Source organism: Heterocephalus glaber, unplaced genomic scaffold, assembly GCF_053883595.1.
Source record: "Heterocephalus glaber isolate CG9 unplaced genomic scaffold, H.glaber_assembly_v1.0 deba00000071, whole genome shotgun sequence".
Lineage (NCBI taxonomy): Eukaryota > Metazoa > Chordata > Mammalia > Rodentia > Bathyergidae > Heterocephalus > Heterocephalus glaber.
Window position 1 is genome coordinate 8,493,194 of NW_028258137.1, and position 20,081 is coordinate 8,513,274.

At 40.3% G+C, this 20,081-nt stretch overlaps 1 protein-coding gene across 4 annotated transcripts in view; it reads right to left on the reverse strand.

Annotated features, from left to right (window-relative positions):
• Wwox (WW domain containing oxidoreductase) overlaps positions 1 to 20,081 on the reverse strand; it is a 930,576-nt gene that overhangs the window by 599,594 nt on the left and 310,901 nt on the right. For 2 of the 4 annotated variants that reach the window (XR_015450909.1, XR_015450905.1), the window contains exon 8: positions 1 to 20,081. This exon is cut by the window's left edge and continues 363,578 nt beyond it; it is cut by the window's right edge and continues 19,285 nt beyond it. The exons of the other annotated variants lie outside the window; for them this stretch is intronic. The gene's annotated coding sequence lies outside the window, so the exon portion shown is untranslated. 4 annotated transcript variants of the gene reach the window in all.

The window sequence follows — 20,081 nt, forward strand, 5'->3', positions numbered from 1 at the left end:
TGAAGTATAAATCCTTCCCTTTTCCTATTCCTTGCTTGTGTTTGCAATGTAAGTTCTATCTTCAAATACCAGTCTCTGCAGAAATTTTTCTGCACCTTTTGTTCATTTTTTGAGGGCCACTTTAGTTGAAACCAGATAAACCAATGTCTCAACCCATTTATATAACTGAACACACACATGATACCCCAATGCATCTGCAAAAGCTACAGTTCACTATAGACTGTGTGCCTGGGCAAATATCCAGCCAGACTTCAGAAAGCCTTGCATATTAGAAATGGTTCCAGGCCATGAGAGGACTGGAGAGGATACCCATGTTGATGTCGTTGAACAGTATATTGAGTACCATGTTTTTATTGAGAGGTGATATGCAGCCATTTAGCACATAGGACCCTGGAGCTGGGCCACCTGAGTGGGAATCCCAGGTTCTCTGCCTTCTTGCTCATCTGTGAAATAAGGATAACAATAGCACTAACTCACAGGACATTGGAGAAGATGGCTGTCAATACAACCAAAGCATTTAAAATAGTACCTGCCACCCAAAAAGTGTGCTGAGCTATTTAATAATAAAAGAGTTTGATTGCTAAAAGTTGTAATGTTTTCTCTTGGAACTCCAATAGACCATTCTTCACACCCTGAAGACTTCTACTTTAGAGCCGCAGTATCCCATGGAGCATTCTACTGTGGTAGACGTGCTCTACAACAGCAGTGTATATATAGGCCCTTTGCAATATGGTGGCCACTGGCCACATGTGGCTATCAAGCATTTGAAATGCGGCTGGTGTGTTTAAGCAACTGAATTTTAAATTTTAACTGACTTACATGTAAATAGCCACATGTGGCGTATGGCTACCATATTGATCAGTGAAGCTCCACAAGGTTCATTATTTATTTATTTATTTATTTTTCCCAGTACTGGGGATTGAACTCAGGACCTTGTGCTTGCAAGGCAGGCGTGGTGTCACTGAGTTAAATCCCCTGCCCAGGTTCATTATTTTTGATACTCCACAAGATTGAGTTCAACTCTGTAACCTATCCACTGGGCTAAAGAAGGGATGGCTGTTTAGATGAGGTGAGGTAGCTTGAGTCTCTGGGCTCTAAAGCCAGGAAAATCATCGCTTTTTACTTTCTAGTTCCTTTGCCTTTTAGACGATCCACTGCTATTGTCATTGGCTGCCCTGTCTTGGGGAAAGGTCAGTGAACAAGGTGGCTCAACTGGATCAGCATTATTGGGTGGTTCTAATTTGTGCCAAGCTCAGCCTGGCTTTCAGTTCTGCTGTGGCTCATGAATCTTGGCTTGGGGAACTCTGTAATCCTGCCTCTCATCACTGTCCAGACCCCAGGACAGTACTGTTGTCCCCTGATCCCCACTTGCAGATGACTCCCCACATTCTATAGGTCAGTCTCCTTGGGACCCTCCCTATGATAGTAGCTACATGACTCTCTGGAGGCAACCAGACCAAATGCCAATCTATTCCAGGGAATGGGATATGCTTTATCTTCAATTTTACTATGGAAGGTATTTTGTTCATGCTGCCATTCCACAAAGAGACTTTATTCTAATATCACCATCTACATTGCACTGAGTATCATGATATTTACTTCCCATAATGTTAATTTATAAATTATAAAGTATAAATAAGCAATAGTCATATGTTTAAAAAGCTTTCATTATTATAATGAAAGACTATATCCAACCTTTCCCCAGGATGACTTAGATCTTTGGTTTCTTCCTGATAAAATTACTGATATATGTCTTTGTTTTCCTGGCTAAATAGTAAGATCCTGGAAATCAATGACTGACCCAAATTCACATTCATATACTTAATGTTTGAAGCAGTGTTTGACAAATAATAGGTACTCAATACACTAGATGGAGTGATGGAGAGATGAATGGATGGATGGAGGGAGTGACAGAGTGATGAATGCATGGATGGAGGGAGTGATGGATGGATGGATGGATGGATGGATGGATGGATGAAGCTATGTAATGCTGGAGTGTGTGTTAATCCAAAAAGAAAAGAAGACGACAATTACAACACTTCACCCTGCTTTAAGATGTTTTTCTTTCTAAATACATCTACATTATGGAAAACAAATAGAGCATCATTGCTAAATCTTACTTATATAGCAGGAAGGCAGATATCCAAGTTTGTAACTCATACAGCCACAGGAATATGCCCTGTTGGTGATGATACTCCAGTGACTTCTACAGAATGAAAAACAGGAAAAGAGTGAGGGGCTATGATGAGAATATCAAAACCAAATTAAACAATGGAAATAAATTAATAAAATTACATTACAGATTCAGCTTACTCAGAAAGGTCTTGTCTAAGAGAAGGAAAAAGAAACAATAGCCAAAAAAAGAAAAAGCACACACAAAAAAACTAAAAACCCTGAACCCCAGAACTAGCTGTCTAGTTTGAACTGCTAGATTGCTGAGTGCAGGCCATATGCATATTCATAGACAGCACAGGAAATCACCCACCTTTGGAACCCGCTTTAAAACTCTCTCCTGCCAGCCAGGGCACTGAACCAGTAACTCAACAGCCCCCTTGTGGCCTGGAAGAATCAATGCAGCTTCCAATGGTGGGAAGGCTGTTCTTGGGGCGGGGTGGGACACAGAGGTGGGCAGGGAGCCTTGTGGGAGGTGGCGGATGCTGCTAAGCCAGCTATATAAATGTACACTGTGGCCCTGTTTTGTGGAAGGAGGACAATTACATCATGATTATCACTTTCTTTCCAGAGTCTGCAAAGGAACCCTGGTGAGGTATATACACCCATTCAACTTAACATGTGCTTAAAGAAGAAACAGATCAAAGAGCTCAGTATTGCCATTTAAAAACATCATTTAAGGGAATTTTAAGCTGTCTGAGAAGATGGATACACTGTGTTTGTTTTCTACATTAATGAGCTATAAAAAGAATGGAATAGGCCATAAATACAGTATTTTGTAACAGCCTTTACTAAAAATGCTACTACTTGTGTTTATCATTTATATCCTTGTATACAACCTCAAAATTGATTACACTTTAACCGTACATAACTTGCTGTGTTTTTCATTTTGCGCTATACTACAAACATTTTTATAACTCAGTTAATATATTCCATATTTTGTGTTCTTATTGATTATGAATATTTCTTTAGGGGATTTCATTGCTTTTAAAATAACAAATGTTAGGTATTAAAAATAGAAAAACCTATTGCAGCTTTTATATTTTTCTTTCCCCTGGTAATTCTAATACATACATTTTAGCACGAACATAACCAGAATATCTTTTTCCATATCTTTTATACTCCCTCACACTAATATTAAAAATCTACCAATATAGTGCATAGTAAAAGAATCAGATCTTTCCAATGAAACCCATGGTTTAATGTGTTTGACTTGGATTCATAATCCTTTCCGTCCACAATTAAAAAATTAAAGTGCCAAAAGATTATCACGCATAACATGATGGTTTTACATCAAGTATATATTATCTTTCCTAACTGCCGTTTCAGTTTATAGGCTAAAATATGATTTATATATATGATATGATTTCACTATTAATTATCAAATTGAAAAAAAACAAAATCTCACATTATAAATTCTCCCCTGGAAATTAGTTTTATTATTTTTTCCATAATCCTATCACACAAGCTATAAGTGCATTGCAGCATGAACACTTTAATTTTTCCAGTTAGTTTTAAGCAAGCCCAGAGGTGAGGTTTAATAAGGATCAATGGCACTTTATCTGGGACAGGCCCTCTTCACAGCATGCAAATTACACAGTAACACTTAAAAAAAGAAATAGATTTAATTAAAAAAAAAGTAGAACCACAGGCTCTGGAAATTCAATTAAAGGATTTATGCAAAGGTTTGCTAGGTTTTTATATGCAGTTACTGCTTACATAATGAGCTTTTCATATTAAAAATCAATAGGTAATCTAGACTAGAAGATCATCCCCTTAAATACATTTTTGAAATCAATTTGAAAAATAGTCCATCAACTGCTGTGACTACTCTTGCTGCTTCGATTACACTAAAAGCAATATTTAGATTGTAAGACGTGCTATGGAATATCTTTGCTTAGATACTGCTTTCTTTTGAGTGCCTAAGATGATCGCCTACTAATTCAAGATTGTGTTAAACATATAAATAATTTATTTAATTACCAGCAAAAGCCCACAGACACAACTCCATCATATTTATAATGGATAGATGAAAGAGGAAAAAAGCGAAAAGAAACTGATAAAAGGAGAGAAAAAAAGGAAGAAGAGAGGGAGTGAGTAAAGGGAGTGGGGAAAGGAAGGAGAAAATGGAAAAGAAGGAAGGGAGGGAATGATGAGAGGAAGAAAAGAAAAAAGGAACGAATGAAAGAAGGGCAGAAAATTAAGAAGAAAAGGAGGGAGGGGGAGAGAGAGGTTCTTTTCCAAATTAGTCTTTGCTATTTAGCCCTTGCCTATTGTGTGTTGGCTACTTAGCCCTTGGAGATATGCATTTCGTTTTAAAACTCATTTAGGTCTTCAACTAAGGAAGCAATTAGCTAGTTTATAACTTAAGCAGACTTTCCATCCTCTGTGATAATGGGGGACAGGTCTTGAAATAAGAATGGAAGCCAATTCTCCAGTTGTATCTAGGACATTCACCACTTGTCTGGCAGCCAAACTTTGCCCAGATTTGGTAGCAATGAGGACAGCAGACACATTTCCGGGTCTGTTCCAGCCAAACCAGGAAACAACAGTCTTAGATAGGATGCACTGGGAGGCATGAGGGAAAGGAAGATCTGGCTAAATCCAAATCCCAGCTCCCCCCACCCCATGATCTAACAAATCAATAAGGCCTATCCTTCAACACCTCTTTACATGAAGATGATTATCATGGCTCAGGTTACTTCAATCGAAGTCAGCTTTGTCAAAACAAGTCAAAACTTTATAAAGGACCAACTTACAACAAAGCAACACCTTAATCTCGCCTCCGAAATTCTGAGAACGAATAAGCGAAGTATTTACAAACTCCAGTTTATACATCTACTGAAAGTTCCTCTCTCAGCAACAGCAATATATATGTGTGTGTGTGCATATATATATATATATAATTTTTTTTTTTTGGTACCAAGGATCAAAGGGATCTTGTACTCGTGAGGTGGGTGTGGTACCACTGGGCTAAATCCCTGGCCCCAATAGCAGTATTTTAAGAAAGTGCTATTACAGCCAAAATAGGGAAGCAAGACGGGACCCAACAGTACAAAGACCCCCCCTCTTCCATTCACAGGGAGGAGATGATGGAGGACAATAAGAAACAGCAGCAGCTTCTGACCCCTGCGGTATCCACTTGGGCCCACATTATAATTTCTAAAGAGGAACTTTGGACATAGTCCATTGGTAAGCTGACCTTTCTTCTGGATGTGCCCACAGCTCTTCTGAAGGAGATACTAAAGACCAAGAAAGTACCACTTTCAGTCATTTAGATGCCCAAGAAACACTCGTAGAAGGCCTGGGATATGGCAGCACTGCGAGTTGTTGCAGTGACTACAAAGATAAATCCAGTACGGCAGGGATGCCTAAATAAGACAAGTATTTCTGCACACCTACTTACTGGTTTTTCAATTTTGCATTTATAACAAATTGGAAACATTACGATAGTGAAAGAAATTATGACAGTGAAAGAAGACAGTCACAAAGGACCACAGTGCATGATTCCATGTACAGGAAAGGTCCCAAAGAGGAGAAAATCCATAGAGGAAGAAAGAGTGCTGCTCACCAGGGGCTAGAGAAGAAGAGGTATTGGGATGTGACCACCATGGGGAGCAGGCTTTTGTCAGTGGTAATAAAATGATGTAAAACTGAATGTGGCGATGGTAACCCAACTCTGCCTATACTAAAAGCTAGTGAATTGTACACTTTCAGTGGCTGGATTGTATGGCATCAGAACTATATCTCAATAAAGTGGTTAGAGAGAATAAGGTGCAGTGTCGTGGGCTATGGTTTAAACAATAATTGCTTTACAGAAAACAAACAAAAATCTAAAAAGGAAGGAACCTCATTACACCTTATTTCCCACCAAAGTCAATCTTAAAAAGAAATATTTATGTTGTCTCTAGCCTTACAAATATCTTATGTGGTGATCAGGTTAGAGAATGCATTGAGGTAAAATGTGTGAACATAATGTATTTGCTTCCCATAGAAGGGTGCTAAAATCAAAATAAGCACAGCCTTCCTACTGCATGAAATGGAGCTTTCCTATAAAATGTCCCTGGTTAGTGTGATCAAAATGTCAAATATGAAACTGTTTTGTAACAATGTGAGAGGTGTTAGTAATGGAAGTTTGAACAATGTTAACACTTAAAATTTCAACAGAACCATTTCAATCCATAAATGTCTAAAAGTCATTTTACAGTGTGCTTAACAGTCAAGACCAAGAGCTGTTATAAAAGAAGATGCCCTTGATGTCACTTCATTTTCTTTTATTCTTATTATCACATTTAAATCTCTCTGTAAAAGTGGTCTTGATGGTAACTTTATTACACATTTCAAGACTATTCATTCTGAACAGAACTTCCTCAAAGGAATTAACAGATAAAGAGAGATCACTTTCCCCTCGTCATCCCTAAATTAATACTGTAACTACAGAGAAGTGTGGCACCAAGCATGTCACCAGGACTTGGCACACTGTGCCTTGCAAGGCTCTGTAGTCTTAGACGTGACTCTTTTGGGACTGCAGAGGACGAGTGTTTGGATATAGCATCCTCAGTTAACAGTTTTTCTTCACCTTGAAAGGATCTGGGCATGCAGTGAGGAACATGGGAAAGGTCGTGGTTGGGACGTATTGAAGAGAAACAATTTTTCAAAACGGCCATGAGACTCACACCAGGATAGGGGCCACATTCCAATCTTACAAATTTCGCTGGGGAAGGTGGGGCTAAAGTCTACCTTAAGTGCCTCCTTCATAGGTAAGTGGGCAACCTCTGTGCTCAAAGAACCAGACAGCACGTATTTCCAGTTTTGTGGCTTCTGTGTTACAACTACTCATCTCTGCCATTGTAATGCCACAGCAGCTGCAAACAACAGCTCACTGCCAATAAAACTTTAAGGATGATCAAATTTAAGTTTCATGTAGTTTTCATACATTATGCACTATCAATTTTCTTTTAATACTTTTCAACTGTTAAAAAAAATAAAAAGAGCTAAGTGTGGTGGTATACACTGGTGATATCAGCACTCTGGGAGGCTGAGGCAGGAGAATAACAAGTTCCAGCCCAGCCTTGGTAATTCAGTGACTTAGTGAAACTCTGGTTTAAAATAAAAAATAAAAAAGGTGCTGGGAATGTAACTCAGTGTGAAGGCCCTAGGTTGAATTCCCAGTGCCACGGCCATTAAAAAAATATATAAAAATTATTCTAAAGAATTCTTAATCGACAAGCTTCACAAAAAGAAGTGGTAAGCCAGAACTGGCCTAAGGACCTTATTTTGCTTTTTCCCAAGCTAAACTATAGAATGACCAGGAAAGAGGTAGACCAGTAATCCCACTGTGACTTGTGGTTCATTATGATAATGACCTATGTGATAACAAGATGGCATAATTTTCTTCAATGTAGCAAAGCTAAATGGCACATTCTAGATTGTATGTGGTTTACAGATGAACCACATAACTTAGCTTTTAATGACAGAAATTAATATCCTAAACTTTCTGTATTTTTCCTTCCATAATCAATTATCAAGACCCAAAAGTTTTCTGTTATTTAAAAATGGACAAAGGCTTCCAGAATTGCTTGCTCTGGTGTGTGTAATTCTGGATACTTGTTGGTCTTGGATTATCAGATAGGAGGCTGACCACAATGTCTCTGGTCCTGTTAGCAATCTCATCACTAAGGCGGTGGGCTATATAAGCACCATATACAGCCAACCCTTGCATGGGCACCTATGAGTTGTGGGGGTTTTCATGTGAAACAAACGGGGGATGGATATTTAAAGAGTTAATTTTTCATCTTTCAATCTTCATTTTTCATTAATCCTCTGACCACTGCCAGCAGAGGCTCTGAAGAATCAACCTGCACAAATTAGCATTTTAATAGCTACTTGGAATAATCAAACAAATGGCTTTATTGAATAAAATGAAAAGAAGAAATTATGTAACATTTCTAAAAGAGTGCCTTTGTAACATCTGAAGTATACATAGCATCAGAACCATCATGATAACTGTTACCTGGAATAGTTTCCGTGAACAGAAAAAAAAAAACCCTCATTGAAAATTGATAGATAAAGTGTTTTAAACGCTTATTTAATCTGCTCGTACATCTACCTTACAGTGATATTTACACTACTCGTTGGACTGGGGAATCATTATTATTATTTCCACGATGATGATGATGATGATGATGATGACGGCAACAATGACTATGAGTGATACAAACTCCAACTTAGGTCAGGCCAAATGATGTTCAAGGACTACATATTTTTATCTACTAACCAATGTGTCCCAAATAAAGATTTTTAAATGCCATGAGGCAATTACCATGATATAAATGTAGCTCAGTACAAAGTCACAGAGGGAAAAGGGCAGTAATAGTAGCAAAGGTACAAAGTACAAATATCACTTCTGAGACCTCTTGCATGATGAGAAGTTCTGAGATCATCACAGACCACCTCATCACAAGAAAAATGTGCTGGCTAGAAACACTTAAAGGGGAATTGAGTCTTCCCAGGTTACAACTGATAACTTCTTAGAAATATTATATTGAAAGTTCTCCCATGTGAAATAGAAATTATCATTGGTCAGTTGCACTCCCAAAGAATCCTCACTGCTGAAGGTTATACCAAATCCCTCATGATAATGCTGTCCTCCATATTTGCATCAAGATGTTTATTGCTGGATCGTGAACCTGCATGGGGGGAAGCAGGTCCTGGATGAAGAAGCATGGCTGATTGACAGTGGATGCTTGAACTGGCCAGTGGCTCTATAATATGGCTATTCTCTCTGCCATTCCGTTGACCTTGGCATGTTGCTTATTGTGTCATAGAAGAAAGACTTCGGCAGCTGGAACTATCAAATCTGCATCTTGGATAGGTAGGAGAGAAGGAAAAACACCAGCCTTACTTTGTCTCTTCTCTAGGAAAGCAAATGGTTTCCAAGAAGCCTGCTATAGATTTCTGCTTTGATCTATTGCTTAGAACCTGCCACACAGCCATGCTAAGATGCCAACAGGGTTGAGAAGTATATATCATACTTGTCAGTCCTGTAGTGGAAGGTAACAAGGGCACCTAGCACACTGGACAGTAACAATGAATGTCCCCACAAGGCTGAGTTAGCCAGGAGTAGGAGCTTAGTTAATTATCTTTGGTTATTTATAGAGTCAAACACACAAAAACCTTATTTTAAAAAATGGTTGAGAATCCCAAGTGATCCAAGGCAAAGATTCTCTGTGTTCTACTTCTTCCTCGGTACACAGCTAGACTAATGTCCTGGACTCTTGCAATACATAGATGTGTCACTCCTAACTCTGCTCCTTAAAATGCCCCCACACAACATTCATTGCATTCTTCCTCTTTCACTAGCTTCATGTCAACAAGCAAGGCAGTTGTTGCCACTACATATGGAAGATGGCGGAGCCACAAGATGGAAAGAGCCTGGGTTCCTGCATCTCTTCTTGGAAGGGAGCTGCCTGCTAATCCAGAACAACAGTTTTGGTCTTTCCATGAATAAGAAGTAAACTTTGACCATGCTGGAGGCACTGTATAGGCATAAGCTTATTTGTTAGAGCAGCCAGTATTTCCTTTAATAATACAGCAATCTAAAGCTTACACATCTCAATTAGAGTCCTTGAGAATTCTACTCCCATCTCATTGACTCTAAAGCCAGGTTCATTTGAGATCTGTTAAGCAAACAACCAGAGGATCATCACCAGGTGTCAACTAGCATCAGCTCACTGGCTGAGGCTCCTGAGGATGTTCTCCCTAGGGAAAACATGCCTGTCGATGCTTCTACAAACTCAGAGAAAGAAAACACAAAACTCACAGCCAACCCAGCTGTCCATGGCATAAGCGGAGTCCATAGCCTCCTCATTCTCTGTGAGGAAGAGATGTCTTGGCAGACTGCCCTGCTTTTAGGTTTTTTAGGTTTTTCACATCTCTTAACTAGACTTCTTTTATCAAAACCCTCTTTTGCACACTCCATGATATGCTTCCAGGGAAAGACTGGCTAAATACTGAATGGGTGATTTTTAATACCATCATCACGGTAAATTGTGGAGCCTGCCATCTCAATTCCAGAACCCTCCCTTCTGCTCACTTTTTGTTTGCCTTCAGCCCATCTCCAAGTGCTATTGTGAGGAGACAGAGTTTGTAGGTTAAGAGTTTGGTTTTCATAAGTTACGCTGAGCTATATTTTCCTTGTTCTCCTGGCCCTTTGGAAAACAAATTGCATAAGGGAAATGTCTTTATAGTACCAGTCCTTAAATATTTTACAGGCAGAAATCATGGTGGGTGGTTTGGAGGCTCAATTACCCTCCTCAGGAGAAAGTATAAATATCCTTGAGGGTTTACATAACAATCCCGCAGTGAATCCATGCCACTTAAAATCGAGGAATTTACAGTACTTCTGCCTCCTGAAATCTAGGACTCAGTGGCATATGAGCATTCAGAAAGAGTAAGGCCAGCAGGACTGCACAGATGTTAAAACAAAATTAATCTACTCACCTACCCATCTATTGAGAAAAACAATAAAGATAGCTAAGTCAAGTGGTTCAGACCCATTGGGTGGAAGACATCACAATACTGAAAGTTTCACTCTTGAACATAAATTGGGAGAAAAGAGGCAAAAGGGGAGGCTTTTTCAAATGTTAGCTGCCTAAAATGAAGGCGCTGGAGGAGAGCTGCTACCGCGCAGAAGTAGACGGCAGTGCTGCTAAAACCAGAACACAGATTTTTCCTACACTCTGTTCGACCACATTTGATCCAACCACAATGCTTTGAAATAAATACAACCATTCTCACTTTCTGGAGGAGGAAACTGAGACTCAGGCAGGCTCAGTAATTAATGCGTTGTCAATGAGTCAGAGAGTATAAAGAAAAAATGATCATTTGTACCTAGGTATGTTTATCCTAAATCTTGTGCTTTTTTTTCTGCTTATCATTGTGCTTCCTCTCACTATTAGGCTTGAAAAAAGGAAGAGCCTGAAGTCTTGTAAGAGGGTGGAGAGTGCGCCAAGAGATAGATGGTCCCTGGAACTGCATTCAGGAGGAAGCAAAAGGATGAATCCAGAAGCTCAGTTAGCGCTCTGCAGGGTGGTTCTCCCACACCACTGCAATAAAACTGGGAGGGTGGGAGGAGCCAGCTGGTACAATCCTCACCAACAGGCGCACTATATTGCTGGAGGCTCAAAATCAGAGCCCAGTCTTTGACTCCATATGAAGGTTAAAAGAAAAAAGCAGTCTTGAGCTGCTTACCTAGGCTTAAGGAACAGATCAGCTCTCTAGAAAAGACAAGCTAAACCAAGAACATGTAGAAAGGCACAGAAGAGTGAAGATTGGGAATAAAAGGAATCCTTCCTCGGCCAGAGGCCAGGGACATTCCTGGGGGCAGTTAGGACAAACACGCTGAGAGAGGTGATTTTTGCTTCATGACTTAGGAAAAGGAAGGGAAGGCTTTGAAGTTATTATGTAGAAAAGAAAACACATCACTCCCCAAGAATTAACAATTTCTATATAGGTGTTGGAGACAAAAAAGAAGAAAATGAAGCCAAAGAAGGAGAAAGCAGAGTGATTAGTGTCATGGGGCTTGGAATCATCTTATACGTAAAAAGGCAGGACACCTAGACTATCACAGTCTTATTCATAGACTTGTATTTAGTACAATCCTCTAAAAGCTAAGACAGGGGAAAGTTCCAGTTATAATGTCTATTTCAAGCTTTTATCAGTACTAATTTCAGCCCCCTTTATCCTTATAATTCTGAACAGAGAGAAAACAGACATTAATTAAGCAAAGCTTTATCTCTTTCTACTCTAATGAAAGCCAAGTTACAGTTATATTTTTACCAAGATTTTTCTCCACTTAATGAAGACATTATCCTGGAGTTTTCAAAGTCATTTTACAAAAGAGCATTCAAGAGGCATTAAAGTCAGTTTAAACTAAAAAGTCTTTTTGAAGTCAATAAACAATAAAAGAACAATGAAAAGAGGGCCTTTGATCTTGCCTTAATCTAAAGTCTTTAATTTCTGTTTTAATCTATGAGATGAGTAAATCTTATATTCAGATAATCCTCACCTCTAGAATATAGTAGGCTTGAACACTTTGTGATTTATAATTCTCTCTGGAGATATCTAGCCTGTGTGAATGTATGGATATGGGTATATATATACAAGTATTAGCCTGGGAGTACACATATACATATCTGAACACTTACATATGTATGCATTATGCACCTGAGTGTGTATGTACATGTATGCATCCGTGAGTACATATGACTAGTATATATAGCACACAGCACACCTGTATTTTGTTAACATGATTGCAGGTCCCCAGGAAGTTCTCCACTAGAAAAGGGGAAAGAAAATTTTAAAATTATTTCTGCTCTACTTCTTTGAAAATTAAAAAAGAGAGAGAAAGAAAAGGAAAATGGAATCTTTGGCTCTGAAATACATAGCAAGATCAAAGACTATAATGCACATGGATTTTTCAAGGTATACATTATTAACAGCACAGGCAAACACATAACTAATCAATAGCGTGGTGAGATGATAAGGTAAGTATAAGCACCTGTTTCCACGACTCTGTGTAAAACACCATGCAGGGTGGGAATTGGCTTCCGTCTTTGAGATTGGTTTACCTGGGCATGATCTCCACCCAGACACCTCCTGCCTGTGCTATGAGGGCCAGAGAGAGTACTTAGGACAGATGGAGGGGAAAAAATGAGCAATCTAATATGCCCCACACATTAAAATATTTCTCCTTGTGTTAGCCTCACTCTTTTTTTATTGAAGTGAAATTCATAAAACATACAATTGAGCATTTCAAAGTGTACAATTGTTAGTGGCTCTCACAGAGTTGCGCAACCATCATCTACATCTAGTTCCAAAATATTTTCATCACCCTGCAAGGAAAGCCCACAGCCATTAACAGTCATTCCCCATCTCCCTCCCACAGCCCTGAGAACCACTGATCTCCACTCCATCTCTAATGGATTTGCCTGCTCTTCATATTTTATATAAACGGAATCATATAATGTGTAACGTCTTGTGTCTGGTGTGCTAGGCTCGTTTAATTTAAAAACAAATCCCTTATGAATCCAAGTTTGAGTCAAAAGTTCAGTTTTTCAGAAAGAGAAAAAAATCCATGAAACATAGAATACTTTTTTTTAAGTACACAACAATTACACTCCCATGATGGGCATTATTTGCCAGGCAAATAAAACGAAGTACATTAGTTCACATACCAAAGAGCATTTGCATGAAGAGCTAATCACCAGACAGGCTGCAGATGTGGAAAATGTGAAACATTCCTGGAGAGCAAGTTATATTAAGAGATTATGGGTCTATGTGGGTTATTATTCAAGGACAGTGCCCCAACCTTTTCAGTTTGGGGTTAGGGAATGAAGCTGAGAGCTGTTTCACATCAAGTCCCAGAGCAGAACGGCAGGCTGTGGCATTCACGTTTCCAGCGAGAAGAATGAACGGAGTCCCTTACAGAAACGGAAGCTGAGGCTTCACCAGCAAGGACTGGAGGAGATAGGGAGCACATGAGGCATTAGGATCACTTCTGTGCTTACAGGAAGAAAGGCAAATCCAGTCAAAGCTGGGTCCACATCCTAACTTGCGCCTGACATGACCTCCCAACTGCAGCCCTGTAACCAGACAACGGGCTATCTTGCAGGATCGCCGTTAAGATTCAAGGAAATGTGGGCACACAGAGAGCACTCAGGATATTATCCTCAACTGTCACTGCTACTCCGATGCAGTCACCTCAGCAAGGTGCTTGTGTGGACTATGAGAGACAGCGAGCCTGACTTGCGATCAGGTCCCATCTACCTTCCTCTCTTGATCATAAACTTCACGTAACTCAACACACATATCTGCCCTAGGTTGAAGTTAGTGTGAGCCTTACCTGGGTTTTAAGGATCAGGCAAAGAACTCAGGGATACAGCCTCAGTCCACAACCCTTTAGCTGCAGAGTCAAACATTTACTCAGAAACTACTGTGTGCCGGATGACAGGCTGCAACTGTGCACCTTACCACATTATCTCCTGTTTCTTTGCCCAGGCATCCTGATCAGCCTTATCCCACTCAAAACAATACAAACAATCAGGCATATATCTATCAATAGTATCAGTAATGATATCGGCTCCACCTATCTGGAGAGCTTCCTCTATGAAGATAAAGAGCAATTACGCTGCAGGACACAGAAATGTCTCCAAATATGTAGCTGAACACCTTGGCTTTCAAGAGTTGTCTTTTTAGGCAGTCCTGGCATTTCATTAAGCACTGTCTAAGAATTTATTCAATTACCTTTACCCAGGGTGGCCGCCACCTATACTGACTGCACAGGTACCTCAACCACGTGTGCTGCACTTGAACTATTCCATGTGCTCTGGACAACACTGATCCCCAGTGTATAATTCTTCTGTTCTGCGTGTTTATTTTCTTTCATTTTTTCCCCTGGCACGGCAAGACCAAATCTGTTACTGTGCACACAGAACTGCAGTGGGATATGGATTTGACACTAGGCAAATACCTCCCCTTAGCAAAAGCAAATAAAACAAAAGTTCAACGAGCCTCAAAGCCAGCATGCATAAATGTCACCATGCCTGGAAAAAAAGAGGAGATCAGAGGACATTAATGAAATCACACTCCTCCTAGGGTGGTGGGAAAAGGTTACCGTGACATGGTCCAAGGGGGTCTAGTGCAGGTGCCCAAGAAAAACAGCAGGGACAGGGCAAGACCCTGGGAAGCAGCTATGGGCTGCTTGTATCGGTGTGGCTGTCACAGTGCTTGCTGCCTCGTTTCTCAGAGCTAATCATGGGAAGCGTAACTAGTCCAGGCGGCAGGGCAAGTTTACAACAACTGACAGTAACTATAACATACGCCAGTTTGTATTAAGATGTTATTGCACCTTTCCAGTTCTAATCACCAATTATGACTCTATTACTCCTGCTTGGCAGTTCATCTGCTCCCACCTCCACTAAGGGCGACTTGGAGACGGACCTCTGATCTCCTGGTTCCACTTCGGTGAGTGCTCAGCACGGCGGCTGTCATTTGCAGACACTGAAGAGGTAAGGCATTGCTTTTGCTCAGATAACTGTACCTGACCTTACAACAATTTACTAAGGAAATACCTGCTTAATAGCAGTGTGAGTGCCGTTTCCTTTATGCTCACCACGGCACTGCAAATTAGCGACAACAGGATAAATCTATGGCCGGCTCACTAGACACTTCATTAAATCACTGTTCTCTTGCCTTGTAGCGTGCTAATAGAATCACAGCCCTCGTTAGCTACTGAATAAAAGATCAATCACAGACTGTGAAAGCTCTTGCTACCAGCTTCCAGAGGAAACAAGGGAAAAAAACGTGGGAGAGTGAGAGAGAGAGAGCGAGGGAAAGAGAGATATTTAGGATCATCGCTGAGATTCTGAATGGCCTCGCTGCAAGTTGCTTAAATTACCTTTTCCACAACTGACTCCAACTGCAATACTCAGAGGAACTTGTTAAGCCTGCTTTCAAGAGCAGCACTCTAATATATGAGTGCTAGACCCTGGTCAAAAGTTCATAATGTGCATATGTAAAAAGGTACTAAATTGCCTGAGGGCTAAAACCAGAGGAGTTTAATTGTAGCAAAATACTGAAAATGGTCTGTTGAGGGTCCTTCTATTGGGATACTGCTGGCTCTGGCTGATTGAAGTACAGAACATAAAAGTCCTACAACAATATTTCCTTAAATGCTGGGGAAACTGCCAGCAGTGGGTATTGCATGAATGCTGTGGTTAAAGAAAAACACTTTCCTCCCCTAAAATAAATAGAATATTAAAATCTGCTCCAGCCCGTAATTCTAAAGCATGACGGAAAAAGGGAGGGCGTCATGACAATAAATAAGGTGTCATTCACAGGGCATGTCCAATCTGCTCACAGTGTACTTTTACATGTGGCATACTGAAGGTATTCAGGCATGACCTGTAAGGGGGCTTGGGGTTGAGAATGGCCATGATTTTGAAAACAGCTTTGTGCTGAAATAACTGTTGCCCCTGGCTGCCTCACCCAATGCCTGGTTAGATGTACCCGTATGAGGATCTTGGCCAAGGGCTCTGTCTAGCTCATCTTTATTTCCTCTTTCATAAAATAAGATTAGAGCTCCACCTGCACACAACTAGCTTGTCTAGATAGCTTTCCTGTACCCAGAATCCTCTATCTTCTCCAAATATAATCCCTCCTTTTATTCATTTTTTTTTTCCTTTATTCATTTTTTTTTCCTGATTCCTTTCTGATCTTACCAACTTAGCTTCTCATTTGGATCAGAGGCAATGCAAGAGCAGCAGATGGTGACCCAGTGTGGTAGAAGGGCCTGTGTCAAATATGGGACACCCATGAGAAACTAGAATCTGGCAGGTGGGCCCTCTGATTTAAAAGAAATATGTGTGAAAGGTAAAGCCAGCATTGATGGACAGTGTAATATGTACCCAAGTATCATTTTAATTGGGTTTCATTAACAATTCAAATGCCGAATGCTGCATCTTTATCATAAGGGCAAGCTTTCAGCAGTGCCTGGATGGTTAGACAACCACCAATACTAGTGGATGTCCATTATTAAAATGGAACATGTGGGCAATGCTGTGGGTTCTATTTGTGAGAAGAACTCAGTGAGATTAGCAAAACCATGCCCCTCTTGTCATTGGGAGGCCCTATTTTCTCACTCTAATTCTCCCAGGAAAACAATTCCAAAGTTGTGGTGAGAAGAAGCAAGTGATGTTTCCTCTTCTAAGAGAGCAAACTGAAAACTCCAATGAAGGATCAGGTAATATTTACAGTCACTGAATTGCTTAGGGTTGACTCTACCTTTTGGGTCCAAACCGTGCTATGAGACAGGGATCAAGTCAAAATATGTGACAGCTCAAAGGGTCGCATCTGCTCTTTAGTGCCTCAAAAGGAAAGACACAGTAGGTCAATGGACAGTCACACTAGTTTTCACTTATATAAACTGCACATCTGATTTACTCAGGCCAGTGTTTTACCATGTGAGCAGCCAGCTGCAGAAGAGCTAATCTAAAGTTGATCTATTCTCTGTCAGGGTTGCAGAAATCTGTGCACTTAAAGCAAGAGTATTTGGGAAAGAAAGGAGACAAAAAGGCAAAAGAGTGCAATGAAAGATGGGTTACTCCACAAAAGTAAATGGAAAACATCCAAGCAACATATAAAACACAACCTGACCTGTTACAATCATGAATGTCAGAAATGGCCCAAAGAGGCGTACTATCCATACCTTGATGTCTTCCAATACTCATGTCATATGTCCCAAAAGATGGGACCAGATGCATCTTTATAATATGAGCTGCCCAACTTCTTTAGCCAAAGTATCACATGCTACACCTGAGCCCAGCCCGGTGACCGCATGCTGAGTCCTCGGGTCAGGACAGACCCTGCAGAAGCCCTGGTGTGCCCTGCAACAATGCGCTCAAGGAAGCAGTGAAGGACAATTCCAGAGCACTGGTATTTGAGCCGGATGCTCAACTCCTCTATCTAAAAGCTTTGTGACCAAGGCAAGTCACTCAGAACCTCAATTTCCTCATCTATAAAATGGGCATAATAATCCAAAACTCAGGAGGTTCCCGTGGGAAGTAAATTAAGTAAAATGGCATAAAAATTTCCTTGGCCCATGACCTCCCAGCTCAATAAATGCTCTTCTCCACTCTCCTGCACTGCCTGTGTAAGTCTGACAAAGATTCAAAGGATCCTCAAATGAGAACAATACAAAACTGAGCCCTTCTAAAATGTGGCTGTAGTTTCTAGCGCAGATTCCATGGAAAACCACGTGAACTCTCTGTGAATCAGGATATTTGCAAGAATGATACTGTGGGCCAATCTCAGTATGGGAATGAATGAGTCTTATTATAAACTAATCCTGCACATTTAGATGCAGGTTCACAAGCTGATTGCCTAGAACCTATTGAAAAGCATGAGAATGCTATTTGTGATTCTCGGCTTTCATCTTTAGCCACCTTCTACAAGACAAATAGAAGACCTCAAAGGCTGACTTCAGAATTCATGGGGCAGCTTTTACTTCCTCCAGTTACTGACTGCACCACACCTGCATGATAAGCATTTTCACTTCTACTTTGCTGCAAGTAGATCTCATCCTCATCCCAGCTTCCTGTATGAAGAGTAAAAAATAATTCACGCAAAAAGCAATTGTGCCCGTGCCAAGTGACCACAGAGGCCAGAGGCAAGGGGTAGAGCAACTTCCTGGTTAGTGATGGACTTGCTTTAATTTCTGCTGAAAATGCTGTAGTTTAACACCATGTGTAAAGTTGGGCACTAAAATATCCTAAAAATAATAGTAATAAACTAGTCCCTATTTTAAAACTATCAGCAAAATACCCAGCACCCACAGATTGAGCTGCTGGGTGGAACTGGTTTTATGGACACCAGAGAAACACAGCCCGCTGCAGGGCAGTTTTCCCAAGAAGCACACAGCCTGACTTGATGAATATTCTGTCAACTTCCCAGGGTTTAACTCTTGCCCCAACACATGAGCCTGGAGTCCTGTGAGCCAGTGGTCTCCAGCTGGGCAATTTAAGGCAGCAATCCCACTTGATTAATCCAGAGAAAGAAGAGAGGGCCAATGAGTATCTTTAGTATTTTACTGCAAGAAAATTGTTTCAGATTTTCATAAAAGAGAACCAATTAGGCATTTCTCCGCATTGCAAAATATTTTTCTCTTTTGCTTTCTTGTATTTCTCTATGCATGTTAATAAAAATATGTATACAGGGCAGAGAGACATCTTGAAAATGAAAATCTACCTATGAAACTCTAAGCTTTACCACCTACCTCCATTTCCAATATAGAGCCTGAGAGAGCCTCAATATTAACCCCAATTAGAGTTTTGACTTTTTACCCTGGATAAATAGAAATCTCTGAAACTTAAAGACAAAGACTTTCAATGTGAATGTTACATCCAGACCTACACAATTAAGATGTCTAAAGAAACATCCAAGTTACTAGGCAGCTAAATTTTGGGTCGATTAATTAACAAAGAAGGCTAAATAAAGGTAAGCTAATCAAAGATGGCCCTGGCATGTTCCAAAATAAGTTGTGAAGAGCCCTGTTCTTCCAGGGCTTAGGGAAGACAGCCACTGCTGATTCTATTACATATTAACTGCTCAAGATTTTAAAATCAAGCCCTGCAAATTTTCACTGGCAACGTCAGGCAGACCTTCAGGCTCAACAGGAATGCAAACATGTCATTGATATTATTTTTTAAGTGCTCAACTGCATTTACATGAGAAGATGATTTCCAAGAACATTCATTGACAATCATAAGTAGTTTTTCATAATGGCATACACAAGTGTGGAAAGTAAATTCTGCCCCATAAAATGTCACTCATCCCTGGTAGTCTACAATTATGCCACATACCTCAGGGACTCATATGTCTAAACTAAAACAAAAAAGATGAGGAAGAGCAAGAATAGGTAAAAATGGCAGAAACTGCACAGAACCTAAATAGTTGGCAAGAAGGAAGACAGTAAGTTCTCTGAGTGAGATGGAATCATGGACCCCCCTGCCCTTTCCACCAAGAGACACAGATTATCCACAAATTGGATCTTAAAACAATGCTCACCTCGTGGGCCACTGTGAAACATCCAGTTATGCAAGAAAAATGCATTCACCCAAAATGCATTTAATGAATGTCACATCCACTAAACCCCGAAGTAGGTAAAGGCCTCACAGGCTGGTGAAAAGGGCATCACCTCTCTGTCCTGCAGTGGGACATTGAACGGGTCTCTTAACATTTCCAGAATTCCATGAGATCTGAAGTCAGCCTGTGTCAGACTCTAACCTCTAAGGTTATAAGAAACCATGGCGACCTGAGAAGGTGAAAAGTAGCCTCAGTCCATCTCACCA